This window comes from Raphanus sativus, unplaced genomic scaffold (assembly GCF_000801105.2).
Source record: "Raphanus sativus cultivar WK10039 unplaced genomic scaffold, ASM80110v3 Scaffold3279, whole genome shotgun sequence".
In the NCBI taxonomy this organism is placed as follows: Eukaryota; Viridiplantae; Streptophyta; class Magnoliopsida; order Brassicales; family Brassicaceae; genus Raphanus; species Raphanus sativus.
Window position 1 is genome coordinate 1 of NW_026618585.1, and position 11,608 is coordinate 11,608.

The following is an 11,608-nucleotide window of genomic DNA, read 5'->3' on the forward strand; positions in this document are numbered from 1 at the left end:
ATTTCTATTTTTGATAGTAGACATCTAAATAATGATGTGAAAATGTTGTTTCATAATATTGTTTATCTATCTCTAATGCATACTTATTTTTGAAGTCTTCATCATATTTAATTTGGTGGCTTGAGAAACAGGTAAATGAGCTTTTAGGGTTAGCTTATTATATTTTTTCAAACTTGATGAATAAAAATACATTATTGAATAACTAAAATGTAGATATGATTTCCTTTGGAATATTGTTCTGCATGTGCCTATTAGTTGTCAACCTTCTCAATAAGCTAGTTTAGCCATTCCATTTTCTTGCATGAACCTTATTAGGTAATTTTAATTAAATAAAAAATAGATCCTTACCATCATATAACTTTCAAGGAAAAAGTTAGGTGAATATATATAAAACTGATATGTATAATGTGATCGAGTGAATGCAACAAATTCTTTAACAGAACACGAATTGTTTAAGTATAAGGTATTCCGAATAAAACACAATTTCCGGTTTTAGAAAATGGGTTTTACAAAATTATTAATACTCTTTGCACTAGGTTAATAAATATAAAGTTATATTTCGAAATGGTAATTGTGGGGATGACTATTAATAATGTAACCTTTGCCCGTACAGATTTGAGTTCTGAAATTCATGCTTTTGATTAAATTACAACTTAAACAACATTTGAACCGAAAATTGTTCAGACATTTTTTATAACATTCAGAAAACTTAAAAACAATACCGAAAGGCATCACTTGTGATTAATTTAAATTCTTTATACAATGCTCGTAATATAATATATATGTATAAGGATTGATCAAAAAATATGTTTCATCATGTTTAATATGAAGTACTATATTACAAAACCAACCTTAGCTCAGTTGTTAGAGCGGAGGACTGTAGTTGACACAGCAAATCCTTAGGTCACTGGTTTGAATCCGGTAGGTCGGATATTTTTTGTTCATCCTTTTTAAAAAAAATATTCCAAACTAGTTCAGTATATTTTGCATATATATTTTATCATTTAAAAGGTCTTTGATGAAATCAAAAATCTAATAGCGTAAAATTAACATTTGGTTTCTTGTTGGAAATTAGGGTTGACTTATTTAAATCCGCCTAGATTTTGTTTCTTTCAGACAGGTTTCACAACCAATATTTCTGTATGAAATATTGCACTATGATATTGAAATCCAGTGGAGTTATTGATGTTGTTGTCTCCTTTGGCATGGTCTGAAATTGGGAATATACATAATCTAATTAGCATAATTTTCATCCTGCAATCAAGACAAAAAAAACAATTATGGATATAATTTTTGCCAACCATTATCAAATGAAAAATTTATTATAAGTTTAATTTAAATATTCCTCATAAAAATTTTCATTAATATTTTGTAGATACATTAAAAAATTAAAAGAGTTCAAAAGAAGCGTATACTTAGAAGTTTGTTTTAGTTTTGGAATGATTTTGGGAAAAACAGATTTTGGAAAAACATTCTATTACTCGTGTGAAAGCTACAAAACTGTTGATTCTATATTTGTATACTTATATATCCATGCAAGAATTATCATATAAATCCGACCTTAGCTCAGTTGGTAGAGGGGAGGACTGTAGTGGATGCAGAATATCCTTAGGTCACTGGTTCGAATCCGGTAGGTCGGATACACTTCATGAAAATGAATTTGATTTCTATTTTTGACAGTAGACATCGAGATAATGATGTGAAAATGTGGTTTCATAATATATGTTTATCTATCTCTAATGCTTACTTATTTTTGAAGTCTTCATCATTATAATTTGGTGCTTGAGAAACAGGTAAATGAGGTCTTAGGGTTATGTTATTATATTTTTTCAAACATGATGAATAATAATACATTATTGAATAATTAAAATGTAGATATGATTTCTTTAGATTGTTCTGCATGTGCCTATAAATTGTCAACCTTCTCAATAAGCTAGTTTAGCCCTTTCCATTTTCTTGCATGACCCTTATAAGGTAATTTTAATTAAATAAAAAATAGATCCTTACCATCAATATAACTTTCAAGGAATAAGTTAGGTGAATAAATATAAAACTAATATGTATAATGTGATCGAGTGAATGCAACAAATTCTTTAACAGAACCTGAATTGTTTAAATATTAGGTATCCCGAATAAAACACAATTTTCCGGTTTTAGAAAATGGGGTTTACAAATTTTTAATACTCTTTGCACTAGGTAAAATATATAAAGTTTAGATGTCAAAGTGGTAATTGTGGGGATGACTATTAATAATGTAACCTTTGCCCGTACAGATTTGAGTTCTGAAATTCATGCTTTTTGATTAAATTACAACTTAAATAATATTTGAACCGAAAATTGTTCAGACATTTATTTATAAAATTCAGAAAACTTAAAAACAATACCGAAAGGCATCACTTGTGATTAATTTAAATCTTTATACAATGCTCGTTATATTATATATATATATATATATATATATATATATATATATATATATATATAAAGATTGATCAAAAAATACGTTTCATCATGTATACATGTGAAGTACTATATTACAAAACCGACCTTAGCTCAGTTGGTAGAGCGGAGGACTGTAGTTGACACAGCAAAATCCTTAGGTCACTGGTTCGAATCCGGTAGGTCGGATATTTTTTGTTCATCCTTTTTTAAAAAAATATTCCAAACTAGTTCAGTATTATTTTTGCATATATATTTTATCATTTAAAAGGTCTTTGATGAAATCGAAAATCTAATAGCGTAAATTATAATTTGGTTCTTGTTAAGAAATTAGGGTTGACTTATTTAAAACCCGACCTAGATTTTGTTTTCTTTCAGACAGGTTTCACAACCAATATTCTGTATGAAATATTGCACTATGATATTGAAATCCAGTGGAGTTATTGATGTTGTTGTCTCCTTTGGCATGGTCTGAAATTGGGAATATACATAATCTAATTAGCATAATTTTCATCCTGCAATCATGACAAAAAAAACCATTATGGATATAATTTTTGCCAACCATTATCAGAGGAAAATGAAAATTTATTATAAGTTTAATTTAAATCTTCCTCATAAAAAATTTCATTAATATTTTGTAGATACATTAAAAAATTAAAAGAGTTCAAAAGAAGCGTATACTTAGAAGTCTGTTTTAGTTTTGGAATGATTTTTGGGAAAAACAGATTTTGGGAAAAACATTCTATTACTCGTGTGAAAGCTACAAAACTGTTGATTCTATATTGTATACTTATATATCCATGCAAGAATTATCATATAAATCCGACCTTAGCTCAGTTGGTAGAGCGGAGGACTGTAGTGGATGCAGAATATCCTTAGGTCACTGGTTCGAATCCGGTAGGTCGGATACACTTCATGAAAATGAATTTGATTTCTATTTTTGACAGTAGACATCGAGATAATGATGTGAAAATGTGGTTTCATAATATATGTTTATCTATCTCTAATGCATACTTATTTTTGAAGTCTTCATCATTATAATTTGGTGTCTTGAGAAACAGGTAAATGAGGTCTTAGGGTTATGTTATTATATTTTTTCAAACATGATGAATAATAATACATTATTGAATAACTAAAATGTAGATATGATTTCCTTTAGAATATTGTTCTGCATGTGCCTATAAGTTGTCAACCTTCTCAATAAGCTAGTTTAGCCCTTTCCATTTTCTTGCATGACCCTTATAAGGTAATTTTACTTAAATAAAAAATAGATCCTTACCATCAATATAACTTTCAAGTAATAAGGTTAGGTGAATAATATAAATATAAAATAATTATATAATGCGATCGAGTGAATGCAACAAATTCTTTAACAGAACCTGAATTGTTTAAATATTAGGTATCCCGAATAAAACACAATTTTCCGGTTTTAAAAAATTGGGTTTACAAATTTTTAATACTCTTTGCACTAGGTAAAAATATAAAGTTTAGATGTCAAAGTGGTAATTGTGGGGATGACTATTAATAATGTAACCTTTGCCCGTACAGATTTGAGTTCTGAAATTCATGCTTTTGATTAAATTACAAGTTAAACAACATTGAACCAAAAATTGTTCAGACATTTATTTATAAAATTCAGAAAACTTAAAAACAATACCGAAAGGCATCACTTGTGATTAATTTAAATCTTTATAAATGCTTATAATATCGTATATATATATATATATATATGTATAAGGATTGATCAAAAAATATGTTTCATCATGTATACATATGAAGTACTATATTACAAAATCGACCTTAGCTCAGTTGGTAGAGCGGAGGACTGTAGTTGACACAGAAAATCCTTAGGTCACTAGTTCGAATCCGGTAGGTCGGATATTTTTTGTTCATCCTTTTTTTAAAAAATATTCCAAACTAGTTCAGTATTATTTTCCATATATATTTTATCATTTAAAAGGTCTTTGATGAAATCGAAAATCTAATAGCGTAAATTATAATTTGGTTTCTTGTTAAGAAATTAGGGTTGACTTATTTAAAACCCGACCTAGATTTTGTTTCTTTCAGACAGGGTTATTGATGTTTGTTTTCTCCTTTGGCATGGTCTGAAATTGGGAATATACATAATCTAATTAGCATAATTTTCATCCTGCAATCATGACAAAAAAACCATTATGGATATAATTTTTGCCAACCATTATTAGAGGAAAATGAAAATTTATTATAAGTTTAATTTAAATCTTCCTCATAAAAAATTTTCATTAATATTTTGTAGATACATTAAAAAATTAAGAGAGTTCAAAAGAAGCGTATACTTAGAAGTTTGTTTTTAGTTTTGGAATGATTTTGGGAAAAACAGATTTTGGGAAAAACATTCTATTACTCGTGTGAAAGCTACAAAACTGTTGATTCTATATTGCATACTTATATATCCATGCAAAAATTATCATATAAATCCGACCTTAGCTCAGTTGGTAGAGCGGAGGACTGTAGTGGATGCAGAATATCCTTAGGTCACTGGTTCGAATCCGGTAGGTCGGATACACTTCATGAAAATGATTTTGATTTCCATTTTTGACAGTAGACATCGAGATAATGATGTGAAAATGTGGTTTCATAATATATGTTTATCTATCTCTAATGCATACTTATTTTTTGAAGTCTTCATCATTATAATATGGTGGCTTGAGAAACAGGTAAATGAGGTTTTAGGGTTAGCTTATTATATTTTTTCAAACATGATGAATAATAATACATTATTGAGAATACTAAAATGTAGATATGATTTCCTTTGGAATATTGTTCTGCATGTGCCTATAAGTTGTCAACCTTCTCAATAAGCTAGTTTAGCCATTTTCCATTTTCTGCATGAACCTTATTAGGTAATTCAAATAAAAAATAAGATCCTTACCATCAATATAACTTTCAAGGAAAAAAGTTAGGTGAATATATATAAAACTGTTATGTATAATGTGATCGAGTGAATGCAACAATATCTTTAACAGAACACGAATTGTTTAAATATTAGGTATCCCGAATAAAACACAATTTTTCGGTTTTTTGAAATAGGGTTTACAAATTTTTAATACTCTTTTGCACTAGGTTTAATAAATACTAGATTTTGACCCGCGCTTCGAAAGCGCGGGTATTATTTTTTACATTATGAAATATATTATTTGTTTGTATTATTGAACATATTTTTTTTAGTAAAAACTTTCTTTATAATAAATTTGACACACATAATATCTTCTGGCACTACTGTATTTCTCTCTTTCTCTTTATTCCCTCCAATCAACAACATATCGAAGCGCGGATATTATTTTTACTTTTATGAAATATATTATTTGTTTGTAATTATTGAATGTATTTATCTTAGTAAAAATTTCTTTATAATAAATTTGACACATATAGAGTGTCTCTGGTAAACTATGTATTTCTCTGGCTTTATTTTATTCCCTCTCCAATCAACATATTTATTTGGCTTGTTGTTAAAATAAATGATTTTAGAACGCAACTGTTTACTTTGATATTTTGTTTAAACAATGTGACATATTTCTGTATTAATTGTGTTCAATTAAATATTTACATTGTAATTTAAATTTGTATACAAATCAACATATTTGTGTAGTTTGTTATTAAAAAAATGATTTGAATCCAAATGTAAGTACTCTTATAGTGATTTTTCAGTTCATATAATTTTTTAAAATATATTTATTTCAACTGAACCAATTAATATTTTGTTAAATTGGCCCGTGAAATATATTTTTATACATCGATATTCAAAAGATCTGGTAACTAACGATACTCAAAAGATCTGGACCGAATCAGGTTATATGGTTATTTTTGTTACAAATATCCGAACCCGTTTTAGATACATTGGTTATTTAGATATTTTTAGGTTCCTATACATCAAAACCGAATTCATCCAGATCTAGAATGATCTAACTCAAAATCCACACATAAGTTTATAATATTCAAGCGGGACTTGGTTACCAAAAAAAAAAGGATACCCGAAAAGAACAACATGTACTTAAATAGACAGATAATGTTCATGTCTAAATGATTATATAAATTAATAAAAAACTTTTTTATGTGTTTTGCTAAATTAAGTGAAATAGAAAGAATTTTTTATCAAGTAAAATAATTATATGAAATGGAAAATTAAGTGACAATAAATGTAGGACATTTTAAGTATTTTGATTTAAGTTATTATTTTATTCACAAAACATATTTTTGAACTATGTTTTTGGGTACGTAAATTTTCCACCGATTGTAACTAAAATAAAAATATTTTAGTAAAATAAAATAAACCAAATGTTTAATCATATGTAAAACCTAATTATTTAGCATTTTTGATTTTATAATTGGCACAAAGTTAATATTGATTAACTAATAAATAAAAAATGCACTATTATTATTATGGTAATATAATTAATGATGTAATTTATTATTAAGGTAATATAATTAATTAAATTGTTAAACTAAGTGAAATATGGAAATACAATTAATAGATACTACTATTCAAGTTTCCAAACACTCCATTTTTTTAGCTATAGCCAAACACACCAAAAAATTTTAAGCCTACTATCCAAGTATCCAAACACACCGAAATTGTACTTCAGCTTTAATAAGATAGATACAGTTTAGTTTTCGAAATGGTAATTGTGGGGATGACTACTAATAATGTAACCTTTGCCGTACAGATTTGAGTTCTGAAATTCATGCTTTTGATTAAAGTACAACTTAAACAATATTTGCACCCAAAATTGTTCATCATTTTTTATAAAATTCAGAAAACTTAAAAACAATACCGAAAGGCATCACTTGTGATTAATTTAAATCTTTATACAATGCTCGTTATATATATATATATATATATGTATAAGGATTGATCAAAAAATACGTTTCATCATGTATACATATGAAGTACAATATTACAAAATCGACCTTAGCTCAGTTGGTAGAGCGGAGGACTGTAGTTGACACAACAAATCCTTAGGTCACTGGTTCGAATCCGGTAGGTCTGATATTTTTTGTTCATCCTTTTTAAAAAAATATTCCAAACTATTTCAGTATTATTTTTCATATATATTTTATTATTTAAAAGGTCTTTGATGAAATTGAAAATCTAATAGCATAAAATAACATTTGGTTCTTGTTAGAAATTAGGGTTGACTTATTTAAAACCCAACCTAGATTTTGTTTCTTTCAGACAGGTTTCACAACCAATATTCTGTATTAAATATTGCACTATGATATTGAAATCCAGTGGAGTTATTGATGTTGTTGTCTCCTTTGGCATGGTCTGAAATTGGGAATATACATAATCTAATTAGCATAATTTTTATCCTGCAATCAAGACAAAAAAACAATTATGGATATAATTTTGCCAACCATTATCAGAGGAAAATGAAAATTTATTATAAGTTTAATTTAAATCTTCCTCATAAAAATTTTCATTAATATTTTGTAGATACATTAAAAAATTAAAAGAGTTCAAAAGAAGCGTATACTTAGAAGTTTTTTTAGTTTTGGAATGATTTTGGGAAAAACAGATTTTGGGAAAAACATTCTATTACTCGTGTGAAAGCTACAAAACTGTTGATTCTATATTGTATACTTATATATCCATGCAAGAATTATCATATAAATCCGACCTTAGCTCAGTTGGTAGAGCGGAGGACTGTAGTGGATGCAGAATATCCTTAGGTCACTGGTTCGAATCCGGTAGGTCGGATACACTTCATGAAAATGAATTTGATTTCTATTTTTGACAGTAGACATCGAGATAATGATGTGAAAATGGGGTTTCATAATATATGTTTATCTATCTCTAATGCATACTTATTTTTGAAGTCTTCATCATTATAATTTGGTGTCTTGAGAAACAGGTAAATGAGGTCTTAGGGTTATGTTATTATATTTTTTCAAACATGATGAATAATAATACATTATTGAATAATTAAAATGTAGATATGATTTCTTTAGAATATTGTTCTGCATGTGCCTATAAATTGTCAACCTTCTCAATAAGCTAGTTTAGCCCTTTCCATTTTCTTGCATGACCCTTATAAGGTAATTTTAATTAAATAAAAAATAGATCCTTACCATCAATATAACTTTCAAGGAATAAGGTTAGGTGAATAAATATAAAACTAATATGTATATAATGTGATCGAGTGAATGCAACAAATTCTTTAACAGAACCTGAATTGTTTAAATATTAGGTATCCGAAAAAATACAATTTTCCGGTTTTAGAAAATGGGGTTTACAAATTTTTAATACTCTTTGCACTAGGTAAAAAATATAAGTTTAGATGTCAAAGTGGTAATTGTGGGGATGAATATTAATAATGTAACCTTTGCCCGTACAGATTTGAGTTCTGAAATTCATGCTTTTAATTAAATTACAACTTAAATAACATTTGAACCGAAAATTGTTCAGACATTTATTTATAAAATTCAGAAAACTTAAAAACAATACCGAAAGGCATCACTTGTGATTAATTTAAATCCTTATACAATGCTCGTTATATATATATATATATATATATATATATATATATGTATAAAGATTGATCAAAAAATACGTTTCATCATGTATACATGTGAGTACTATATTACAAAACCGACCTTAGCTCAGTTGGTAGAGCGGAGGACTGTAGTTGACACAGCAAATCCTTAGGTTACTGGTTTGAATCCGGTAGGTCGGATATTTTTTGTTCATCCTTTTTAAAAAAATATTCCAAACTAGTTCAGTATTATTTTGCATATATATTTTTATCATTTAAAAGGTCTTTGATGAAATCGAAAATCTAATAGCGTAAATTATAATTTGGTTTCTTGTTAAGAAATTAGGGTTGACTTATTTAAAACCCGACCTAGATTTTGTTTCTTTCCGACAGGTTTCACAACCAATATTCTGTATGAAATATTGCACTACGATTTTGAAATCCAGTGGAGTTATTGATGTTGTTTTTCTCCTTTGGCATGGTCTGAAATTGGGAATATACATAATCTAATTAGCATAATTTTCATCCTGCAATCATGACAAAAAAAACCATTATGGATATAATTTTTGCCAACCATTATTAGAGGAAAATGAAAATTATTATAAGTTTAATTTAAATCTTCCTCATAAAAATTTTCATTAATATTTTGTAGATACATTAAAAAATTAAAAGAGTTCAAAAGAAGCGTATACTTAGAAGTCTGTTTTAGTTTTGGAATGATTTTGGGAAAAAACATTCTATTACTCGTGTGAAAGCTACAAAACTGTTGATTCTATATTGTATACTTATATATCCATGCAAGAATTATTATATAAATCCGACCTTAGCTCAGTTGGTAGAGCGGAGGACTGTAGTGGATGCAGAATATCCTTAGGTCACTGGTTCGAATCCGGTAGGTCGGATACACTTCATGAAAATGAATTTGATTTCTATTTTTGACAGTAGACATCGAGATAATGATGTGAAAATGTGGTTTCATAATATATGTTTATCTATCTCTAATGCATACTTATTTTTGAAGTCTTCATCATTATAATTTGGTGTCTTGAGAAACAGGTAAATGAGGTCTTAGGGTTATGTTATTATATTTTTTCAAACATGATGAATAATAATACATTATTGAATAACCAAAATGTAGATATGATTTCCTTTAGAATATTGTTCTGCATGTGCCTATAAGTTGTCAACCTTCTCAATAAGCTAGTTTAGCCCTTTCCATTTTTCTTGCATGACCCTTATAAGGTAATTTTAATTAAATAAAAAATAGATCCTTACCATCAATATAACTTTCAAGTAATAAGGTTAGGTGAATAAATATAAAACTAATATATATAATGCGATCGAGTGAATGCAACAAGTTCTTTAACAGACCATGAATTGTTTAAATATTAGGTATCCCGAATAAAACACAATTTTCCGGTTTTAGAAAATGGGGTTTACAAATTTTTAATACTCTTTGCACTAGGTAAAAAATATAAAGTTTAGATGTCAAAGTGGTAATTGTGGGGATGACTATTAATAATGTAACCTTTGCCCGTACAGATTTGAGTTCTGAAATTCATGCTTTTGATTAAATTACAAGTTAAACAACATTTGAACCGAAAATTGTTCAGACATTTATTTCTAAATTCAGAAAACTTAAAAAACAATACCGAAAGGCATCACTTGTGATTAATTTAAATCTTTATACAATGCTCGTTATATATAATATATATATATATATATATATATATATATATTATGTATAAGGATGATCAAAATATGTTTCATCATGTATACATATGAAGTACTATATTACAAAACGACCTTAGCTCAGTTGGTAGAGCGGAGGACTGTAGTTGACACAGCAAATCCTTAGGTCACTAGTTCGAATCCGGTAGGTCGGATATTTTTTGTTCATCCTTTTTAAAAAAATAATCCAAACTAGTTCAGTATTATTTTTGCATATATATTTTATCATTTAAAAAGGTCTTTGATGAAATCGAAAATCTAATAGCGTAAATTATAATTTGGTTTCTTGTTAAGAAATTAGGGTTGACTTATTTAAAACCCGACCTAGATTTTGTTTCTTTCAGACAGGTTTCACAACCAATATTCTGTATGAAACATATTGCACTACGATATTGAAAATCCAGTGGAGTTATTGATTTTGTTTTCTCCTTTGGCAATGGTCTGAAATTGGGAAATATACATAATCTAATTAAGCATAATTTCATCCTGCAATCATGAACAAAAAAACCATTATGGATATAATTTTTGCCAACCATTATCAGAGGAAAATGAAAATTTATTATAAGTTTAATTAAATCTTCCTCATAAAAAATTTTCATTAATATTTTTGTAGATACATTAAAAATTAAAAGAGTTCAAAAGAAGCGTATACTTAGAAGTCTGTTTTAGTTTTGGAATGATTTTGGGAAAAACAGAATTTGGGAAAACATTCTATTACTCGTGTGAAAGCTACAAAACTGTTGATTCTATATTGTATACTTATATACCATGCAAGAATTATCATATAAATCCGACCGTTAGCTCAGTTGGTAGAGCGGAGGACTGTAGTGGATGCAGAATATCCTTAGGTCACTGGTTCGAATCCGGTAGGTCGGATACACTTCATGAAAATGATTTTGATTTCTATTTTTGACAGTAGACATCGA

The 11,608-nt window shown here is 27.8% G+C and overlaps 5 non-coding genes across 5 annotated transcripts; all 5 read left to right on the plus strand.

The window, feature by feature from the left end:
* Window positions 1-2,542: 2,542 nt before the first annotated feature.
* TRNAY-GUA (transfer RNA tyrosine (anticodon GUA)) lies at window positions 2,543-2,628 on the plus strand. The gene is given in 2 exon segments: window positions 2,543-2,579; window positions 2,593-2,628. It is a non-coding gene; the product is annotated as a tRNA-Tyr (tRNA).
* A 633-nt stretch (window positions 2,629-3,261) lies between these two features.
* TRNAY-GUA (transfer RNA tyrosine (anticodon GUA)) lies at window positions 3,262-3,346 on the plus strand. Its single transcript is given in 2 exon segments — window positions 3,262-3,298; window positions 3,311-3,346. It is a non-coding gene; the product is annotated as a tRNA-Tyr (tRNA).
* Window positions 3,347-4,895: 1,549 nt separating this feature from the next.
* Window positions 4,896-4,980, plus strand: TRNAY-GUA (transfer RNA tyrosine (anticodon GUA)). Its single transcript is given in 2 exon segments — window positions 4,896-4,932; window positions 4,945-4,980. It is a non-coding gene; the product is annotated as a tRNA-Tyr (tRNA).
* A 3,111-nt stretch (window positions 4,981-8,091) lies between these two features.
* TRNAY-GUA (transfer RNA tyrosine (anticodon GUA)) lies at window positions 8,092-8,176 on the plus strand. The gene is given in 2 exon segments: window positions 8,092-8,128; window positions 8,141-8,176. It is a non-coding gene; the product is annotated as a tRNA-Tyr (tRNA).
* Window positions 8,177-9,768: 1,592 nt separating this feature from the next.
* Window positions 9,769-9,853, plus strand: TRNAY-GUA (transfer RNA tyrosine (anticodon GUA)). The gene is given in 2 exon segments: window positions 9,769-9,805; window positions 9,818-9,853. It is a non-coding gene; the product is annotated as a tRNA-Tyr (tRNA).
* Window positions 9,854-11,608: the final 1,755 nt, after the last annotated feature.